Here is a 20,001-nt window from a genome sequence, read left to right on the forward strand (position 1 = left end):
CCCATCACCTCGGTATTAAGCCCAGCATGCATTAGCTCGTTTCCCTAATGCTCTCCCCACTCCCACCCTCTCCCAACAGACCCCAGTGTGTGTTGTTCCCCTCCTTGTGTCCATGTGTTCTCGTTGTTCAGTTCCCACTTATATGTGAGAACATGTGGTGTTTGGTTTTCTGTTCTTGTGTTAGTTTGCTGAGGATAATGGCTTCCAGCTCCATCCATGTCCCTGCAAAGGACACGATCTCGTTCCTTTTTATGGCTGTGCAGTATTCCATGGTGTATATGTACCACATTTTCTTTACCCAGATTGTCATTGATAGGCATTTGAGTTGATTCCATGTCTTTGCTACTGTGAAATTGTTGAAGATGGTGTGGCAATTCCTCAAAGATTTTGAACTGCAAATACCATTTGACCCAGCAATCCCATTACTTGGTATATATAAGTCATTCTCTTATAAAGGTAAATACATATGTATGTTTATTGCCGTTTTCTCATTTCTTTTTTTTAAGAGATGGAGCCTTGCTCTGTCTCCCAAACTGGAGTGCAGTCTAGTAGTGCGATCTTGGCTCACTACAACCTCCACTTCCAGGGTTCTATCAATTCTCCTGCCTCAGTCTCCCAAGTAGCTGGGGTTATAGGCACATGCTACCACACACCGTGTTGCCCAGGCTGCTCTTGAACACCTGAGTTCAAGCAATCCACCTGCCTTGGCCTCCCAAAGTGCTAGGATTATAGGTGTGAGCCACCATGACCAGCCAATTTTCTCATTTCTAAAAGTGGGGGGGGGGGGACACCTACTTCCTAAGGTTATTATAAGAATTAAATATCTATCATAAAAATTACATCTACAGTCCCTGGCATATAAGTGTGAGTGGTCTATTTCCTTTGGCTTCTGAAAGTTCTGTGCTCTGATGATATCTTTGCTGCTACCCTAAGCTAAGACTTTGAGTAAGCTACATAACCTCATGATTTCTTAGGGGAGAATGCTACCCGCCTTGTCAAGAGGGAAGAGAGATAGTCACAGGAGTGTCATGAGATTCAAGTGATGTGACAGAAAAAAGAAAAATGAGATTGTCATGAATCTTATTCCAATTTTTCATACTTCATTGAAATTTTAATTTAGGTGCACATACACACTAATATGTTTAATTCAATTTAGATTCACAACAGTGGGTTCAGAATCAGAATAACAAACCCACCTCTAAAAATGGCATATACTTTGAATTTTTTTTCTTTTTTGAGATGGGGTTTCACTTTGTTGCCCAGGCTGGATTGCAGTGACATGACACAGTTCACTGCAGCTTCGAACTCCTGTGCTTAAGCTATCCTCCCTCCTCAGTCTCCTAAGTAGCTGGGTCTACAAGCACATGCCACCACACCTGGCTCACTTTTAACTTTTTTGTAGAAACAGAGTCTTGCTTTGCTGACTAGTCTTGAACTCTTGATTGAGTTCAGGCAATCTGCTTACCCCAGACTCCCAAAGTCCTGGGATTACAGATGTGAACCACTTTGCCTGGCTCTGCTTTGCATTTTTTTTAAAGGCCTAATCCTTACATGCTTTTGCAAGAATAATCATATTCTCATTAATGCAATTTATATCGCTGCAACCTATGATCACACATAGAAAGGTTTCTTTCTTGTTCTTTTAAAATAAATATATATGAATTATACCTCAATCCAATTTTAAGATATTATGATGTTAGTGTCATAAATATAATTATCCTGCGGTGACTGCAGATATCACTGGGAACTATGTAAAAGCAGTTTGGTGCAACAGAAAGACCAAACATTTCAGTGTCTTTTGGGTTTAAATCTCAGCCTCTTCACAGACCAGCAGTGGAACATTAGAAGTATTGTTCAACATCGCTATATTTCAGTATTTCTAAAATACCTACTCCACAAGATTAGTGTGAAGATTAAATTAAATGCTGTCATCGAAACTCATAATAGGATTAAGTGCTTGGTAAAGTAAAGGTTTGTTTCCATTTCTAAGAGCATGTTTGACTTTTGGAATAAGAAGATTATTTCCTTCTTATGCTGGCTAACTCCGCCTCCTCTTCTTCTGAGACACAGACCCTGGGATACCTTCTCTGGGCAGCTCCTGACCACCCCACCTTCCCATCTGACTTACAGATGAGCTAGAGATTTCTTCTTGTACTCCCCTGACACTGTGTTGACCTATCTCAAATCACCAACCTCTCTGCATTCATTGCTGTGGTTTGCCTCTTTGCCCCTGCCACTGGACTAAGAGTTTGGAAAGGTCCAGGGACAGACTCTCAACTTTACCCTGTAACCCTTCACGTGTAGGAAATGCCAAGCATAAATTGGATATCTGAAAGTTGAGTAAAATAAAGATACCCCCAAAGCTCTATAAAGCCACACCCCTAAAAGTGTTGTCACAGTTTTCCTTACCCGCCTTCTCAGCAGTCATGGGATCTGCAATTGTATCACTGAAGCAGAGACTATCAGAGTTATTTGATAAGAATATGAGCAATGTCATTAAAAATAATCCCTAAAGTATTGTTATTCTTTTAATTTTGAAAGCCAGTGACCAAACTCTGAGATACTTCGGCAAGAAGAGATAGTCCCTTCAGGACAAGCAAGAGATAATTTCTAGTTATCTCTCCTTTTTATGGGATTCTATGAAGCCATTTCTTTCCCCAAAATAAGTATGGAAGTTAAAAACAATGGTATAGTATATTTCAGATCATTATTCATTTACGATCTGCATGGAAGCAGCATAAGCTATGGTTAATTCTGCCCAAACCCATCATTCCATAGGTTATTTATCTCCACAGCCTCTGTGTGGTTTCCTCTCTGGTCAGGGCAACCAGATAGGCCATGTAGGAGTTTGTTGTCTTTGTGGAATAGGCAGTGAGGGAAAAGGGAAGAGAAGGGGTCTGTTACTGACTTCTTCTGCCAGCCTTTATGTATTTTGCATACATTATTTCATTTAATCCTCTCCAAAGCCCTGTGAGGTAGTTAAGCAACTCATTATCTTAGTTTTACAGATGTACACCCAAAGACTCAGATATTCGGTAACTTGCCCAAGGTCGCACAGACTGTAAGCAGCTCTCAATACCACGTGGGCGTTCTGCACATGGAAATTTCTCTTTGGGAGAAGACACCAAGTTGCATGCAGCACGTGGATTGGTTCTTTTACTCATCCATAAGCTTTGAAGTCAGACAAAGGGATTGAGTTTCAGGTACTGAATATACTGATTGACTATAAATCTGTGTGCAAGTTAGTTATTTAATCTTTTTAAGTCTCAGTTATCTCATTTGAAAATGAAGACTATAAAAATGCCTGGCTTGTAAGACTGTTTGAAAGATAAAGTGGGAGAATACATGTAAAATGCTCACCACAATGCAACTATGCTGGATACAAAAGGTTTAGCTACGTTTCTATGACTGAAACAACCCCACTGTAGCAGTAAAGCTAGTGTCCTAATCAACTCTCAAAGAAATGGAAAGCTCTGTTTTAATGATGATATAAACTAAGTACTAATGAGGAAGAGATAGATTCTGCCTGAGGGAGTAGAGAAGACTCTCTTTAGATGAACCTTATAGGATCTGTTATATTTCCCTGGTTTGGGAGGTGGAAGGGGGCATTCTTGCATTACAACCCTTTACAATCTGGGGGTGCAGGGGATTGTATTACAGGCATGGGGAACTCAGTAAACAAGGCTTGAGATGTGACAACATGTGGCCAGGTAGAAATAAATGGGAGGGTCCATGGAAAAGAATGGTAGGAGAGCCAGCTAGAATGTAGGTTAGTATCAGAGTGTTAAGAATCTAGCCTACCAGGCTCCAGGGCTTAGGCTTCATTCTGCAGCCAGTGGAGAGTCATGAGAACTTTTTAAGCATGTTCTTATTTGCATGTTGGAAAGGGAATTGGAAAGGCCATCTGGACCACGCATCAGAAGGGTCTTCCTGCTGGACTCAGGAAGACCACAGTGAAAATGCAGAGCATGAGGGGTGAACGAGACCGTGGGAAGGGAATGGAGAGCACAGCTCCTGCATGACAGGGTGGATGGCTAGTGTCAATGAGGCAGGCCTATTACTCTTTTCTCTAGGGCAATGCTGCTTGGTGTTCCATCCTCTTTTTCAGAATCAAAAGTCATGTAAATTTAAGGAGGTCCTTAAGGACTTAAGAAGCAGAGGAACTCTAAACATAAGAGACAAACAAACAAAAAAAAGGGTCGTTAGTGGGCTTGGCAGCAGAGCAATGTTACTTGATCTTGATGGCTTCCTGGTTGAATCTAAAAATACCTCCAATAGGATTTTGCAGTATAAACATCTGTTGGAATTGCTATTCAGTAAATAGACTGATGAATATCATATTCCCATTTTCCCATGGCTCTGCATTCCAACATTCTTCTGGAGAAAGTATATTGATCAAAATAAAGTCATTAGGAAAGAGAATACTGACTGAGAGGATTTTCCTTCAGGGGTTATTTTACCATCTTTGCTTCCAAAGCACAAACAGCAGGGTTACCACAAATACCCCAGGATCAGGTACAACCAAACCCTCCTAAATGCCTAAGGTTCAAAAATACATCTGGATTTTAAATGTAAAAGACAGTTGCTTTCAGATTTTTATTATAAACAGAGAGACAGAGGCTTAGAGCACCGAAACTTTAAATAAGGCTGTGAACTGAAAATCTTAGTGCAAGACTGGTGAGTAATAAAGAGGGAAAGATGTGAATTCATGATAAATAAAAATTCAAAGGGCAACTTGAGATATTTCAAAACATGGTGTTGAAGCATTAATCTGGCCATGTAAAAAAATAAATAAATAAAAGATTTAGATTCCTGCATGCTAGTTTATCCAAAATAGCCTCCAGATGGAAAATAAAAATACCAAAACAAATAATCTAAAAATGATTTTATTTTTTTAAAAAGTAGTTATAATTTTGGATTAGGGAAGAAATTCCTAAGCATAAAATATACCTAAAAGCCAAAAAGAAAAAAGATTGGTAAGTTTTACATCACAAAAAGTAAAAATGGTGGCCGGACATGGTGGTTCATGCCTTTAATCCCTGCACTTTGGAAGACCAAGGCGGACAGATCACTTGAGTCCAGGAGTTTGAGATCAGCCTGGGAAATATAGTGAAACCCTGTCTCTATAAGAAATACAAAAAATTTAACCAGGCCTGGTGGTGCACACCTATATTCCCAGCTACTCAGGGAGCCAAGAGTTGAGAGGATCGCTAGAACCTGGCAGTTTGAAGCCGCAGTGAGTCGTGTTCACACCACTGTACTCCAGTCTGGGTGAAAGAGCAAGACCCTGTCTCAAATGTTTCTTAAAAAGTAAAACCTTGTAAATATGTATTAATATATAATGCAAATATGTTTTAATAAAGTCAAAAGACAATCTGAGAAAAAAAGAATTTGTAACACATAGTCCACTTCACACCTGGCCTCTACATCTCCATCAGCAGGAGTTTAAAAGCCAACCCAAAACTCTAATTGCTCATGTCGAAGCTCCCTCTTCTACTAACTTCAGTCTCCCAAAACCCTCCTCCCCACCCTCCAGTGGATCATCCATGCTAATCTCCATCATGACTTTTATCCGTTTGTATCAATCACCTCAATAAACTCAGATTCCCCTCGTTACTTGAACTCTTACTCCCATTTAGTCCATATATCTCATTTCTGACCCCACAACTTACCCATCTCTCAATTCTAAAACCATTCCCTGGTGCCCTGAGTTCACAGCAGAACCCCACTATGTCTAACTTCTTCTCTGGACATTTCCAACCACTTTCTGCTCTTACTGCAACTTGGCTGTTTCTGAGGACACTGCTTCCTCAAATCCCTGTCCAGGGGCCTCTATTTTTTCTCCTTCCCCACTTAATCTCTAGACCTAGAAACCAGGTACGTGTTCTCCCCCTTTTCATTACCATGACTGCGCCATCAGCCCCCAAGCTCAGCACCATGTCATAAGAACAACACTCTTCATTACAGTCACCTGCTGTCCCAGGCCACTTCCCTCCATTTATTAAAGACTTTTGACGTCCTGGTCCACTTCATTCTTTTCAACACTATTCCTCTCATCACTCTTCATGGTTTCAGTGCATGCAGAGATGATCTTTGTAACAACCTGGCATCTGGGTTCTTTGACCTCTTTCCTCCCAATGTTCTTGTCCCTCACCTTGTCTCAGCCACTGACTCTCGCATGGTCAAACATTGTTATTACCAATAACCGCCATCCCTTTACAATTCAACAGCAAGCATTCTGTTCTCAATCACCCACTCCTGTGTTTCCACCTAATTCTCTCTAGTGAACAATTATTTGATCCTTAACACAGAGAAGGAGACAGGAGAAGCATTAAACCTCCTGTCTCTCACTCACCTTGAATATTTCATTTCCTTACTTACCTTAAATCCCCAGCTCCATAATTTCAATCACTCCTTTGCACAGGGCTTCAACTTACCTACTCTCTCTTGCTTCTTCAAAGTCATCTGGTGTCACTGACTTACTCGAGTCTCCCCTGCCACCACCAAAATTTATATGGTGAAGCTTTAACCCCCAGCATGACTTTTTTTTTTGGAGATAGGGCCTTTAAGAAGGTTATTAAGATTAGATAAGGTAATGAGGATAGGACCCTAATCCACTATGATTGGTGTCCTTATGAGACCCGGAAGAGACACACAGAGAAAAGGCCATGTGAGAACAGTGAGTAAACAGCCAGTGAGTAAACAGCCATATGCAAGCCAAGGAGACAGGACTCAGGAAAAACCAGTGCTGGTAGCACCTTGATCTTGGATTTCTGGCTTCCAGAACTGTGAGAAAATAACATTTTTGTTGTTTAAGCCATCCAGTCTGTGTTATTTTCTTATGGCAGCCCTAACAAATAAATACAGCTGTCAAATCCCAAGCTAGTTAAATCCTTCTGCTAACCCCCTGTGTGTAGCTGTACAGTTGTATTTGGCTGCAAAAAACAAAACCAATCAAACAAGGTACCCTCAACCCTGGGGACTGGTCTCATATTAACTCATGACTAATAACCTCACGTGGGTCCTTGGTGTTTCAGGACAATCATTCTACATTTCCTTAGTTGATTTACTCTCCTACTGTCATACACAATCATGCCAAGCATTTTCTTCTCTCCTCAAACCTCCACCATCTTCTCCCTGACCTTCACCTTCAGCAAATCATGTTGCTTCCTATCTCACTGAGAGAACAGAAGCAATTAGGAGGGCCAAGCTTTCACCGTATCTCCTCTCATGTTACATACTACCTATTTTGATTATTTACCTTATTTATTTTCTGTCTTTTCCTAATAAATGTAAGTTACATGACTTACATTTTACCTATTTTGTTCACTGCTCTATCTCTAGCAACTGCAACATAGTAGCTAATCAATAAAGTTTTTTTGAATAACACACAAATGAATATAACAGAGGACTAATTTTCTCATTATACACAAAAACTCTTACAAATCAATAAGAGAGAAAACAATTGATTAAAGTGGACAAAGGCGATATAGACAGTTCATAAATGAAAGAAATATAAATGGTAAATACATACTGGCCACAAAATATGTTCAACTTTGTTCATAATGAAAGAAAGATAAAACCATACAGACAGCACCAAATTTTACCCATCTCTCCTTCATTGTAATGGCTGCCCACTATTTCCACGTGATGGGCATATTAAATTTATCTAACAATTTCATGTGGATTTAAATCTACTATTTACTACTATGATGAAGGTTGTGAGTGAACTTCATGTTCAGGAAGAGAATGCATAGCATGACTATGTTATGAGAGTGGGAGTGTAAATCAACTAAGGGAATGTAGAATGATTGTCCTGAAAAAATTCTAAATCTTGATAAAAGTCAGTGTTGGTGAAGATGCAAGAAAACGGACACTTTTAGATCCTATTGGTGGAAGTATAGATCAACATTCTTTATTAAGAATATTTACCCACATTTAAAACAAACATATCCTACACACATGTGCCAAGATGGATCTACAATAGGAGGTTCACTCACAACCTTCATTATAATAATAAATATTAGATTTGAATCAATATGAAATTGTTAAATAAATTTGATACACCCATTACGTGGAAATACTTTGCAGCCATTGAAATGAAAGAGAGGGAACCACATTTGCCGATATGAGCAAAATGTCCATTATAGACAACATTCAGGTAATGAGCAAAACACTCTATGGAATGTGTGTGTGTCTATTAAACAATTCCAGAATGCTACATAAGAAGCTGATCACAACAATTGTTTCTGAAGAGTATTTCCAGTGGGTCGGGGAAAGAGATTTTTTGTTATTGTTTTATTCATAGAAGTGTTTTATTTCATAAACATGTATGACTTACTTTTCTAAGAGAGGGAGAAGCATCTTAAAAGACAATAGTCAAGCTTCTTTGTCTTTTATGATTTGAATACTGGGTGTGTATGAATTCAGAAACACACACATACACACATACATATATATAACATTTTATATAGTGCATAGGGTTAAAGCAATTTCTTATCAGTTAATGGATCCAGTTTTTTGTTGTTATTTAAAAGTTCTGTTTTCAGAAGGCAAAAACAACCTGTCAGGACAGTTGATTAAGTGCTTCCCACCCCCTACATACAAATACATAAATTCAATAATGGAAATAAATTACCCAGATCATTTTGTTTGGCATTTTGAAGGCAAAGTAACCAATCAATATACCACTTCAGGACTCGGGATATGGCTGTGTGTGTGTGTGTGTGTCTGTGTGTGTGTGTGTCTGTGTTTGTATGTGTCTGTGTTTTTTCTCTCTTCCTCCTCTTCCTCCCCCTCTTTCTTTAGACAAGTAGTATGCTTTAAGATTTAGATATATAATTCTCAATCCTCCATGTGCCTACTACTTGTCTAGCTTTGGATTAGGTCCTATAAGTAAAAACACTAAGTCCTTCTCTCAAGAAGCTCATACTCTGAAAAGGTGGGAAGAACAATATAAACACACAGGAGATTGTAAGGAAAGACTTCACGGAAGAACGGGGACTTGAGAGCCCACAGGCAGAAATCAAGCCGCAAAATCAATGACCAGTGTTTTCCTTCTAAGGATTGGCCTTTGGAATTGAGGTTTTAATAGTCCATGTATTCGAGCGAACTATGACAAATCAGAAATGCTGCTATTAAATGAACCCCTTGGGCAAAACTTCTTACCAAACCAATTTCAATTCAAATAGACAGAAAACTGTAGCACAGAGAAAGGAAAATAGCCAACACCATTTCCAACACCACCTTTTAAGATAATTAACTTTTACTTATGCACATATAAGAAGATACTGCATGGTGGAAAAAAAAGTGACTATTTTGGGATGTTGCTAAAGATGCAAGCATTTCAGGAAATTCCCTCCCCTCAATTCGCCTTCCTGAATTATTATGCCCATTACCAACCCCATGTCTAAATCAGAAAATTACTGAAATGCAAATCGAACACAGCAATTTATCTGTGACTGAAAATATCTCCAAGTTAATAGAGCTCTACTGATGAGATCTAAACAAGACCAGGGAATAGTGGCACCTAATTTACAATGGTATTATTTAGTGGCATAAATATAACCACAAGCAACATATATCATGAAAGTCGTAAACACCAGAGAAAAATGGAAGAACAATGGGAGCTACAAAGAACATGCTTTGTTAAAAGAGAAAAAAGATCAGAGGACCATCACATTAGTGCTTGTTACACAGTCAGAATTACAAACTGGTGAAAGTAATTAAGCCAGGGAATTTAAATCACATGTCATTTTCTTTCCCTCCTCCAGATTTACAAATAAGTAGATCAATCTTCTTTGTGATTTAAGGTCTCTTGAAAGATTTCCACAGAAAATTATTTCTCCATCAACCTAACCAAAATGCTCACTGTTAAATAATCAAAGGATTTGATTGAGTCCAGTGGCTCACTCCTGTAATATCAGCACTTTGGGAGGCCGAAGCGGGGGAATCACATGAGTTCCAGACCAGCCTGGTCAATATAGCAAAACCCCATCTCTACTAAAAAATACAAAAATAAGCCAGGCGTGGTGGTGAGCGCCTGTAATCCCAGCCACTCTGCAGGCTAAGGTCTCAAGAACCGCTTGAATCCAGAAGGTGGAAGTTGCAGTGAGCCAAGATCACCCCACTGTACTCCAGCCTGGGTGACACAGTGACACCTTATCTAAAACAAAACAATAACAACAATAAAAACTGTAGAGATTCTGGTAAGATTTGGGAAACCCAAAAGGCAAGAGGCAAGGTCTGTTTCTTCCTACTGAATCTTCTGTAGCAAACAAGTCTCAAAAAAGGATTTTGACTAAAAGCCACCCAGCTGAGGTGGGCAGATCATGAGGTTAGGAGTTTGTGACCAGCCAGGCCAGCATGGTGAAACCCTGTCTCTACTTAAAATGCAAAAAGTTAGCTGGGCATGGTGGCACATGCCTGTAATCCCAGCTACTAGGGAGGCTGAGGCAGGAGAATCACTTCAACCCAGGAATCAGAGGTTGCAGTGAGCCAAGATTGTGCCACTGCACTCCAGCCTGGGAAACAGAGCGAGACTCTATCTTAAAGAAAAAAAAAAAAAAAAAAAAAGAGTTAACCAAGACAGTTGTAGGCAAAGAAAGGCAGATTAGAGAAAGTAGGAAAATACGTTGCAAGGTTGCAATGGGCAGAATCGGCAGAAAAGGAGGTGACTGTCAGGAATGGTTCTTGGGCTAATTGATAACGCCCAGGTAACAGGGAGCCAACTTTTCAGTGTCTGGTGGTAAGTTTGGTGCAGGAGGGCTGTTTACAAGGCAGCAGGCCTTGTCTGTTTCAGTCATCCCAGGATGATGAGTAGTCAGGCAGGTATTTTACTTCTCTTGTCTGAACTAATTTTTACTTTCTCAGCATCAAAGGTGCAACAGAGAGAAAGGAAGAGAGAAAGTCATAAATAAAAACCTTTCTACTTAAAATGAGCCTGCAAACTAAATTACAAATCATATTAATAGAATGCTAAGACACCTTCCTGGCTACGGCCACATCAGCATGAGACTAATGGCAAAAGTGATATTGGGATCTGTCTGCTTTACAATTAATTGGTAGGGAGGCTTGTGTGAACCATTAGCCTTTCTTGGGTTTTTAATTTCATGTCAGGGTTAATAAGGAAACTGACCCAATAGTCCCATAGATAGGTATATACATATATATACACATACACATAAAAATTAACTCTTTTGATCTTTAAGCTTGAAAATTATATTTATCTGAGTGCCTTCCTCAGAAAACAACTTTAGGCTTCTCAAAAAGAAAAAAAGTGTCAAAAGTATCAAAAAGGACTGAAACTCACCAGATCACCACATCCAGACAATGAGATGACAGATGTCTCATTCATCATGATTGCTTCCTTGCCCCTCCTGAGTTCTTGTTTTCTCCAACATTGTTACATTTCTTCCATGCTATATAAACCCTTAGTTTTAGTTGGTCAGGGAGGTAGATTTGAAACAGCTCCTATCCTCTTGGCAGCACTCAATTAAAGCCTTCTTCCTTGACAATAATTGTCATTTCTGTGATTGACCAGCAGCAGGACCTAGACCAAACCCCTGGTGTTTGGTAACAATGACATGACCTACTCAATAACCTTGTTATTGAATGATTTGAGGAGGCAGCATGTAAGAAAGGCATACAACTTTAACATGGCTTTCAAAGGTAAGGTATTACTATTGCTGTCATTTATTCATCTCTGAATGAACATTCAGAGACTAGGGACATTGCTACTCCCACAGCAGAAGTATCTATTCTTCTTTGCATGTTAAGTGAGACTCACTGAACATTTTCCTCATAACCCTCTGCTATTATATAAAATCAACGCAGGGTCTGAGCAGGAGCCACCACTGGTATCCTCTTCTCTAAAACCTCTCTGCTCTTCTGAAGGGTTATTTTACCCATTTAGACTCTATTTTCATAGATAAAGATATGGCTGGAGTCTCTTAATATTTATCTCAGCCTTTCTCCTTTAGGTTGAAGAAATGGACCGTGAGCCTGTAAGCCTGAAAGCCTACAGTGTAATTTATATCCATCACTGCGTAATGAGCTGAGCATAACAAAGAGAGATCCTGCTATGAATACTTCTCCACACAATGCAGACAGGAAGAGCGTGTTTATTTCTTCCTTGCGAAGTGCACATTGGGAACCATCCAAGTATTTAGCAAGAATAAAGTACAACATTTAAATGAACTGTTTGGAAATGACAATGAGGAGGCTTTATGCAATATCATCAGGGCCTCTTTGGATACCTCATTTTCATTGAGACCTAGCTTTCCAAGCCAAGGTTGGCTCCCTAAAGAAGCATGTAATATATTTTTTTAATGCAGATAAAGCTTTATTCTGGGCAATGACTTCAGACCCTAGGCTACAGTTAGCAGCTGATGAAGAGTTGCTCAAGTTGAAAGATAATATCTAACCAGGGAACTGACTGGACTTTTTACTTTGCCTTTTCAAATGTGGGAAACTGAGGAGCCAGTCCCTTGGTGGTGTGAAGGGAAAAGTAGACCAGATGACCAATACGTCCTTCAGCTCTGCAGTCAGAGTAATCATCACTCTGCCCCCTAATTTTCCTGTCACTGTAGGAACTATAAATGGCATTCTGTGAGACCACAAATTGCTATGGAACACTTTGTACATGAGGGAAATTCTCTCGTGTAAATGGATCAGTTGCCACCCTAAAATTACTGACCTCTCCCTGACAAAGTGACGTGGGAGCCTTGCTGTTGCCAACTGGCTTGTGTAGAATCAAACTCACTTTACAGGAAAAAAGCTTTTTCAATCTTATGGTCCCTCAAAATAGGGGTTGTCAATTTTGGGTCAAACCAGTGAGCTGAAGGAGTAATCATTTTTTCTTTTAGAAATGGCCATCTGCAGGACCGTCGTAGTTCAAGAAAAGACAGTAGGTTCCCCTTAATCAGCTGAGAGTACCTTTCTGTGTTCTTCTCCTCACCATGATTGTAGACCTAAACTCTCTAAAATTAGTCCCCTTAACTAGCTCTCCTATCAAGGGAGGTAGTTTGCCTAAAACAAACTAGGAGGTAAACACATCCTCTCTACCTCCACACTGCCTTGTTCATGCTTGCAAAGTAGCTCAGCTCACTTTCCTCTAATTATTTGTCTCCCCACTAAATTATAACACCCCAGAAGCCAGAAACTGTATTCCATTCAACTTTATAGCCTGCGAAAAGACCACAATACCTGGTGCATAGTCCATTCTTAATAAACATTTATAGCTGTGTGTATCTTCTATATCATAATTTACTTGACCTTTTATAAGAGACAATTTAAGTATAGTTTCGGATACCAGTTAATAAAGGTAGATTTCTTTTATGAGACTGAAACTTACCCAGTAGTCCTATAGATAGTTTTTTTTTTTTATAAACACAGAAATTGACCCTTCTGGTCTTAAAGTTTGAAACTTACTAAATCATCACATCCATATCATGAGAATCCAAGCCTCCCAAAAAGTTTCAAAGAACTGCAACTCACTAGATCATTGCATCCAGAAAATGAGACACCAGGCCCTTCATTCATCATGATTGTTTCCTTACCCTTCCCAAGTTCCTGTTTTTCCACACATAGTTACATTTCTTCCCTAATTTTAGTGAGAGGGATTTGAGAGTGCTATCCTGTCTTCTTGGCTGCAACACCCGATTAAAGCTTTCTGTATTGGCAATACACGTCTCAGTGATTGGCTTTCTATGTAGTGAGCAGCAGGATCTAGACCGAACTCCTAGTGTTTCAGTAATAATACTCCATTGTGTGTCCTCTGGGCTGGGCAGCTAGAGTATACTGAGGACTAAGACACTGCCTATGGTCCAGGGAACTCACAGCCTAGTGGGGAAACACACTTGAAGACAGATCATTACAGTGTTAAAAGTCGAGAAAGAAATCAAGTGCCATAAGGGTACAAGGGGAGCAAACAATTAGGTTGGGAATAGCCTGGGAAGACTCCACACTGGAGGTGACTTTCAAAGTGGTCTTGGCATAGGGAGTAAAACAATAGACATTATAGACTTGGAAGGGTGGGAATGTGGGAGGGAGGTGAGGGATGAGAAATTACCTAATGGGTACAATGCACATTATTTGGGTCATGGTTACACAAAAAGCCCAAACTTTACCACTACACCATATATCCATGTAACAAAGCTGTACTTATGTTTTTTGTACGTCTGTAGTTTTATAGATGTATCCCATACTAGAAAATAAAAACAAAATAAAAGTGGTCTGGAAATACAGGTAATATTTGCCAGGTTTAGGAGGGCAAAGGGCATTTTGAGAAAAAGGAACAACTGCTGGGCATGGTGGCTCATACCTGTAATCCCAGCACTTTGGGAGAGGCCAAGTCAGGAGGAGCATTGAGCCCAGGAGTTGAAGACCAGCCTGGGCAACATAGTGAGACATCATCTCTACAAAAATATAAACAAAATTAGCCAGGTGTGGTGGTGTGTTCCTGCAGTCCCGGGTACTCAGGAGGCTGAGGCAAGAGGATCACGTGAGCCTGGGAAACAGAGACTGTAGTGAGCCATGATCATGCCACTGCACTCCAGCCTGGATAACAGAGTGAGACTCTGTCTCAGAAAAAAAGAGAGAGAGAGAGATAAAGAGTGGAACTTTATTTTCAGAAATTGTTCTTAAGAGGACGGAGAAGAATGCACCTTCAGGGCCATGCTCCTGCTCTCCATACTGGGTCTGTATGCTCATTCCTCAGCCTCAGCACATGGGATGGACTTTAAAATTAAATCTCCTCCCAACGATTTCACAGTCTCATTTCTCTTTCCTGTCCTGCATTTGGGAATCGTGGCTTCCAGTAGGCAGAGGTAGGAAATCTCTGGATGGTTGGTTAACCTAAGGCATCATTCTCCAAAGGAAAGAAAAAGCCTCCTCCTATCATGACATCACAAGTGACTCCAGTTTTTCCTTATTTGTAGAGTAAGAGATTCTTTTCACTGGAGAAGGCATCAGAGGCCACCATCTGCCTCCATAGGGCCTTGCTAATCCAGCCACTACACACTCCTCCCCTCCCTTGTGTTAGCTGAAGGTCTGAGCTTCCATGACTCCTGGAAAAAAGTTCTGGGGCATAGCTAGGAAACTTGCTAGAAAGAATCTCACATGAACCTGAGAATGCAGTATAAGTTTCCACCAGTGGAAACAAAGGAGGTATCTTTTGTCCCATTTTTCTTCCTCATTGCCATTTTATCATCCACTCCTTTGTCTGAAATGACCTCCTATAAAGCCCTGAGGACAAGACTAGCTACCAGAATGAATGTATAGTAGCACCATACATTTAAAAATTCTGGTTAGGTTATTATTTGAAATCAAGGCCAACATTAAATATGCTTCTAAATTGTTCCTTTGAACTGCAGTCATCCTGGTTTAAGTGGCCTGGAGGGAATACATTAAGTTGACTTGCATCGTCAACAAAAATACAACACTTAGATATACATCAACTTTAAGAGACTGACCTATGAAAGTTCTGATTCATCTCCTTTATTTTGTGTCTCTCTTTGCCCTTGGGGTTCTCTCATGTCAGCCTTGAGAGTTTTTCAGCACTTAATGCTCTAAGGCTTCTGTGGGGCACCTCGCTTAGGCCTTTTTCCTCTCTAGACCAGAGGTTTATCAAGCTGTATGTAGAGTAAAATCACCTGTTTTTGTTTTGTTTGTTTTGCTTTTATTTCAATGCCCAGGCTCCACTCCAGACCAAATGAATCAGAATCTTTAGAACTGGGGGCAGAGTGTTGATATTTTTTAAAAAGCTCCCAGAAAATTCTATTATGTAAACAGGATTGAAAAATCACCACTCCAGACAGTTTTTTAAAAACACTTGCAGAAGCTGTAGAACCCTTTGTCCAAGTGCACTATTACATAGAAACCCAAAGTGCAAAAGAAATTAGACTAGAGTTGTTTTGGTTGATGAAGTGTGAGTGTGGAAGAAATCACACATCCGTGTAGACTCCATAGGACCTTTAGGGCTTGGGGGAGCACTTTCTAAAGTCAAATGTTCCATCTTCTCCATTCCATCAAAATGTCCCTTGTCCAAAAGCCACTCCTTTAAGTCAGAGATTGACAATTTTTTCTTGTAAAGAGGCACTAAGCAAATATCTTAGGCTTTGCATCTCTGTTGCAACCATTCAACAACATTATTCTTGAGTGTGAAAGCAGCTACAGATGATACAACAATGAATGTGCATGGCTGTATTTCAATAAAACTTTATTCACAAAAAACAGCCTGTGGACCAGATTTGATCTACCAGCAGTCATCACTTACTAACTCCTGCTTGAAAGCACTACATTCTTCTAAATACTTTATAGTTCATCTTACAAACTAAATATATCCATGTTTTATTCCCACCCCCATACATTTGTGCATTTTAACTGGAGGTCTCTGATCAAGGCCTGTAACACCAAGAATTTGTTTTCTTGGATTGATTTTGGCAGGACCAATTCTGAGGAGTAATTATTTGGTGGGAAGGAGAGATCTATGCAATGGGCTGACCTGGAACGGTCATAACTCAATCTACAGTGTCTTCTGAACTGGAGTTTAAAGAAAGTAGAACAGAAATCACTCCAACCATCTGGAAGTCCCCAGCATAAGGGTAATGATGTTAGGAAGTGGCAGCTATAGTCTTCTTGACCACTTTGTCAGGTAATCATGTTGTAATGCTGGGGTACATAATGCATTGGCTAGGAACAGTGGCTCATGCCTATAATCCCAGCACTTTGGGAGTGGGCAGATCACATGAGGCCAGGAGCTCCAGACCAGTCTGGCCAACATGGCAAAACCCCATCTCTACAAAAAATACAAAAAGATGCCAAAGTCTGCCTTGTTAGCTTGTGAGAGCTCAGGCTTTGTGCTCAGACTTCTCTGAGCTGAAGATCACTTCTGGTTCAGCTAAGAACAAAGCTGAGCAGCAGCGTTCCTGGCTGGTAGCATGTGCTTCCATTGTAGAGCCCATGTAAACACGCTCTTCAGAATTTAGGGATTTGTTTTTGCCTCTCTACAGTTTCAAATGTGCATTTACCTTTGTGTGGTCCAGCTAGGGCTTCGGTTTCTTCTGGGCCATGTTTAGGATTGATTATGTTCCTCTGCTGAAGGGACAGCTCTCTCTCCCTTGGACATGTTGCTTCTCAGATGCCATAGCTCATTTATTGAAGAGTGTTTTTTTTTTAACCTATAGTCCCCTGTAAGTAAGGAATGAAAATAAATGTTGAATCTCATTACAGATATGAATGCTGAAGTACTTAGAGAGAAATGTACTGATATTTCCAATTTACTTTTAAATGCAACCAAAAAATGAAGATCAACTGATGGATGGATAGAAGGATGGATGGATATATGATAAAAAATAAGTAGGGTAGGCCGGGCACGGTGGCTCAAGCCTGTAATCCCAGCACTTTGGGAGGCCGAGGTGGGTGAATCACGAGGTCAAAAGATCGAGACCATCTTGATCAAAATGGTGAAACCCCGTCTCTACTAAAAAATAAAAAAAAATAAGTAGGGTAAAACATTGATGATAGAATCTAGGTGGTAGGTATATGGATGTTTGCTGTAAAATTCTTTCAACTTTGCTATATATTTGGTATATTCATTATAAAAAGTTGAAAAAAAATGTTGGAATATGAAGAAAAAAATAGTTTCTTCATCCAAATTACATCAGTACTTGATTCAAGACCTGTGAACTTGGACCAGCAGGTAAGAAGTACTCTACTTGGAGTACTAATTATGAGTGACATTACTGCCAAGGAGCCTGTTTAGATTTTTTGTTTGTTTGTTTGTTTTGGGAGACAGTCTCACTCTGTTGCCCAGTCTGGAGTGCAGTGGCGTGATTTCAGCTCACTGCAACGTCTCAGCCTCCAAAGTAGCTGGGACTACAGGATTCAAATTTATATTCTATCATCATGGCCACGAAATCTTGTTAAACATCAAGTATTAAATGAAGTGTTCTAAAGTCAACATAATTTATTCTTTTCTTCTTTTTCCCCTCTACTTTAGATCTCAAGTACCCAAAACTAGATTCATAGTAATAATCCGCAGATACCCTCTCATCAATGGCCCATGCATGGCTGACTTCTTTTTATTTATTATTTGGTCATTTATATTAATTACCTGCAAACCCACACCTAAAATAAAAGCCTACACCTTGACAACCTACATCCAACCACATAGTCTCCTTGGCATCTTCTTCCATCATCCTGAATTCTCTGGTCATCATTCCCATGCTTTTATATATAAGTGTGTGTAAGAATATAGATGTTGTTTCCATATGTATGTAGTCCTTTACAAGTACATATCTGGCCAGGTGCAGTGGCTCAAACCTATAATCCCAGCACTTTAGGAGGCCGAGGCAGGTGGATCACGAGATCAAGAGATAGAGATCATCCTGGTCAACATGGTGAAACCTTGTCTCTACTAAAAATACAAAAAATTAGCTGGGCATGGTGGCACGTGCCTGTAATCCCAGCTACTCAGAAGGCGGAGGCAGGAAAATTGCTTGAACCCAGGAGGCGGAGGTTGCGATGAGCTGAGATTGCGCCATTGCACTCCAGCCTGGGTAACAAGAGCAAAACTCCGTCTCAAAAAATAATAATAATAAAATAAAATAAAAATTAAAGTACATATCCTTAGTTGTTTTTAACTTTATAAGACTGTATATTTCTCCAGGTGCAGTGGCTCATGTCTGTGATACCAGCACTTTGGGAGGCTGAGGTGGGTGGGTTGCTTGAGCTCAGAAGTTCTAGACCAGCCTGGGCAACACGGTGAAACCCTATCTCCATAAAAAAAAATGTGAAGATTAGACAGGCATAGCGGTGCATGCCTGTAGTCCCAGCACTCAGGGACTTAGGTAGGAGGATCACTTGAGTCCTGGAGTTCAAGGCTGCAGTGAGCCGAGATCACGCCACTGCACTTCAGTCTAGGTAAAAGAGTAAGACCCTGTCTCAAAAAAAAAAAAAAAAGATATATTATATTTTATTTTGATGTGCATTTTTTCACTTAATATTATATTGCAGAAATTTATCCATACCTTTGCAAAATTGCTGTGGTTCATTTGACTACTATATAATATTCAATTAGTTGAATTCATCATTTGTTTTTCATCTTCAGTGACAGGCATTTGTATCCAGGTTTTAGTACTACGGATGATCTCATACCTAACCCCTAAAATATATGGGCAAGAATTTATCTTGGGTCTATATTTAGGAGTGGAAATTCTAGTTATTAAGGTATATCAAAGTTCAATATTAGGAGAAAATGCCAAACTATTTTCCAAAGTGGTCGCACCATTTCTACTTCCTCCAGTAATGGTCTTTATTGTTGGGTAGTATCCAAATCAGTGGAACATAAGATAAGCCTATGAAATGATTTAATATTACTGACACATAAATAGGGTGAATAATGAAATGGAAGCTTCAAGATATGCCTCTTAGGGATGAGGGGACAGTCAGTTGATATTTATTGGTGTTATGTCTATATAGATGTTTCTATTTCTCCCCTATATATGCTTCTCTTGGGTTTCTCTCCATCTTAGAAGCTGTAGGAATGTTTTATCCTTTTATTCATTGGCAAAATGAAAAGCCCCTCCCTAAAACAATTATTTTCTTAGCACCCCACCCCCAAAAAAGCATTAGCTCCTTACCTCTTCCAAAGAGTTGTTTGTCCTCCTCTCTATTTTCTTCCAACCAATGAGTAGCCTTCTGGGTGGAGGTCAGAAAGGCCAAATTAATTTACTTCATTATTTAGCATCCAGATATCTCACCTGGGCATCTGGGGCTGTTAAAAAAAAATAATCCCCTCAGAAAGCAAACTGGTATGATTCATTTTCTAGCTAATCCAAGTCCAGCCAGGCTGTTGGTTTTCCATTCATGCCCTGTCTACCTCATATCTTCATGGTCTGTTTTCATATCTGAAAATAGATGGTCTCAAGCAGCACCACTGATAGGCCTGTGACTCTTCTTCACCCTCCTCTTAGGAACTTTGGCACATTTATTCTGTAT

General features: G+C 39.8%; 1 long non-coding RNA gene across 1 annotated transcript in view; it reads right to left on the reverse strand.

The window, feature by feature from the left end:
* Positions 1–19,281, reverse strand: part of LOC118146778 (uncharacterized) — a 292,952-nt gene extending 273,671 nt beyond the window's left edge. Inside the window, exons 1-2 of the long non-coding RNA XR_013525587.1 lie at positions 19,032–19,281; positions 17,031–17,190 (exon numbers count right to left, since the gene is read on the reverse strand). This is a non-coding gene — a long non-coding RNA (uncharacterized LOC118146778). The remainder of the gene's footprint in view (positions 1–17,030; positions 17,191–19,031) is intronic.
* Between the last annotated feature and the right edge of the window lie 720 nt (positions 19,282–20,001).

Source organism: Callithrix jacchus, chromosome 13 (assembly GCF_049354715.1).
Source record: "Callithrix jacchus isolate 240 chromosome 13, calJac240_pri, whole genome shotgun sequence".
Taxonomy (NCBI): Eukaryota; Metazoa; Chordata; class Mammalia; order Primates; family Cebidae; genus Callithrix; species Callithrix jacchus.